The sequence below is a fragment of the Curcuma longa genome, chromosome 7 (assembly GCF_044706935.1).
Source record: "Curcuma longa cultivar G26 ecotype Majalengka, Jawa Barat chromosome 7, ITB_CL_G26_1.1, whole genome shotgun sequence".
Lineage (NCBI taxonomy): Eukaryota > Viridiplantae > Streptophyta > Magnoliopsida > Zingiberales > Zingiberaceae > Curcuma > Curcuma longa.
Genome location: NC_133867.1, coordinates 3306299 through 3309388, shown reverse-complemented (window position 1 = coordinate 3309388; position 3090 = coordinate 3306299). Strand labels below are relative to the sequence as shown.

At 24.7% G+C, this 3090-nt stretch overlaps 1 pseudogene; it reads right to left on the bottom strand.

Moving 5' to 3' along the window:
• Window positions 1-2419: 2419 nt before the first annotated feature.
• LOC141832372 (uncharacterized) overlaps window positions 2420-3090 on the bottom strand; it is a 7773-nt pseudogene continuing 7102 nt past the window's right edge.

Here is a 3090-nt window from a genome sequence, read left to right as displayed (position 1 = left end):
TTTTTTATGGCGATTTTGGTTCTTTTTTGTAAAAATATCAAACGACCTCCAAAAATTACATAAAATTACTCTAAAAATTTTTAAAAATCTTTAGAATATTTCTATGATATTTTCAACTATTTTTAAGCACTTTAAGGACTCGAAATAAGGAAATTTGGGATGTTACACAACTACTCCCTCATCCTATAAATTACAGTACTACTCTATGGAGATAGAGTTACAACCGAAAGACAGAGAAAAAGACATCCGACAACTCAAATCAAGATAAAATAGAAGAGAAAGCTTAGTCATGTCGTTGTCATGTCTTCGAAAGAATCTCCAAGCTCTAGGATGGAAAAAAATATCGACGGTTCCTTGGAATGACTCTCCTAGGGAATAAAATATAATCATTTTAATATTTATTATATCACGCTTGATTCAAATAAATTAAATTAAATTGATAATATTAATATCAATAATATTAATAATGATAATAAATTGATAATATATCAAATATATATATATATATATATATATTATTTATAATTTTTTAAAATTTAAAATAAATTTATATATTTTTAATAAAATAATTATTTTAATAAAATAATTTATTAAATAAATAAATATAATTCATTAATTTTATTTTTAAAATTTAAAATAAATCTATATATATATATATATATAATTTAATAAAATAATTTGTTAAATTAATAAATATAATTCATTAATTTTATTTTAATAAAATAATATATTAAATTAATAAATATTATTTATTAATTTTATTTTTTTAAATTTAACATAAATTTATATATTTTTTAATAAAATAATTCATTAAATAATTATTTTAATAAAATAATTTATTAGATTAATAAACATCATTTACTAATTTTATTTTTTAAAATTTAGCATAAATTTATATATTTTAATAAAATAATACATTAAAATAATGATTTTAATAAAATAATTTATTAAATTAATAAATATAATTCATTAGTTTTATTTTTTAAAATTTAAAATAATTTATCTCTTTTAAATTTATAAAATTTTAAATTAATTAATTTGATTTCAATTAAATTTTATAATACATTTTAATTAATTAAGTTTTAAAATCGAAAGGTAATTATGAAAATTTTTTTTGTTAATCTCCGGAATTATAAAAAATCTTAGACTGCTAAAATTATCATATTCTCGAGTTATAACCTATTTGCTAATGTAGCAGTGATATTATATTATTTGGGAATCGATATAATTTGAACAAAACAAAGTTATGATTGATAATTTTAGATAGATAATCAAGATTATCAATGAGAAACTCCAACTAAACGCTCCACGTTCACAATGATCCCAATATGAGCTAAGAACTCCTAGTGTATAAATTTATTGGACAATACTTGTTTGTTTTATAGTTATTATTATTTGGACTTTTTTTTCTTCTCTTTTTAAGGTATTTTGTTCCTGCTTACGATCTTGCTTTTTTACTCGTTATTTTCTTCAATCATTAAATCTTTTCATTTGATCATAATTCTAATCCGGTCTCTGCAGCCTTTCAATTAGTTGAAGAAGCAACTTTTTGAAAAACCAGAGTCTGAGAACTAACTAATCGAAGACTTGTTCAAATAAGAAGTTAGTCCGAAGCGTTATGAACTCTTTGTTTTTTGCCCTTGACTATTAAGATTGTAACCTCTGAAGGATGGTTGTTTTTTTTTTTGTCCAAATAAAATCTTGAGACACTTCATGAGAATTTCGTTTTTGACAAAATTCTCCAAAAAAACTGACCTTCAAATGGGGTAATAGTCTCTTTCACCAAGAACATAAAAACTCTAATTTTTCAGTAAATATAGAATCTATCATTTCAATGATTTTACATGATCAATTTTACGATTATATATGAAAAAGTAAATTAAGAAATTACAATTAATCACAATAAAAGAAAACATTATTTCAGCTTTGTTGAGATTCGATTCTTATCCATTTTAACAATTTTATTTCGTCATAACTAATTCAATTATGTTTCAAGAGTGAGAACATAATAACTCCAAGAAATCAATTATCATTGTCTAAGTTCTCTAAATATAATGCAGCAACGTAACTAGCAACAGATGATTTGCAAGCAACTAATCAATGAAATTGCATGCCTTGTCATCATAAAATTGGTCTCCCAAGAGATACTCGAGCTCGAGTTCAATGCTTCTTGCAAGCATCAAGATTACAAGGAAATAATAACATCACGAGTAAACACTGGTTGCAACTTAAAGATTAGATCGCCATATGGTAGCTTTCCGAGGAAAACTCACAATTACAGGCAACTTAATTTTTAGTAATTTGATTGTGCACGAAATGTTACAGAAATCGACGCACACAAGATGAGTGCGCTGCTATATAAAATAAATAGTTAATTAGTGGCGGAAAAAGAAAAAAGGTTGAGGTAGTTAGTTCTTCACTACTTATCTGGTTTCGTGATGCTGTTGCAGGTGGAGTATATGGAAGCTGCAGCGGCCCACACCGCATACTTAAGATCCAAAGCCTCAGGTGTATCAACTTTACTGTGATGCAAAAAAATTCATAAACAAAAATAAATAAAGAAGGCAAATGGATCAGATTCTGCACGTATCAGTAGAGCTAATATACAAGACTACAAAATTTCCCATCAATCAAATGCATCTTTCAACTCTAGCATAAACTAATGTTTCTAAGCGTAGGAATAAAAAAAATACACAACAGTACATGATTACTTATATTTTCATCGACAATATTTTATAACAAAGTAATCATCAAAGCAATCCATTTAAAAGAGCAAAGTTTGAATCTACCATTTAGTATTTTAAATAATTTGATGTTAATAATCTCTTTTTTTAAAAAAAGAAAATTTTACACCAACCTAACAGTTTGATTAAAGAAAATTTTAACCCTCTAAAGGAAAATTTCACTATTATCTATCTATATTAGTTTTACTTAACTGCTTTGACTCGAGCAGTTTAATTTGACTACGATTTAGTCACATATATTTTGCATAATGGACTGCCTAAACCATATATATTTGGACCATCTTGATTGCAAACTTAACCACTTATACCACATTGATCCCGTAAACTGTATTACAGCATGCAACCG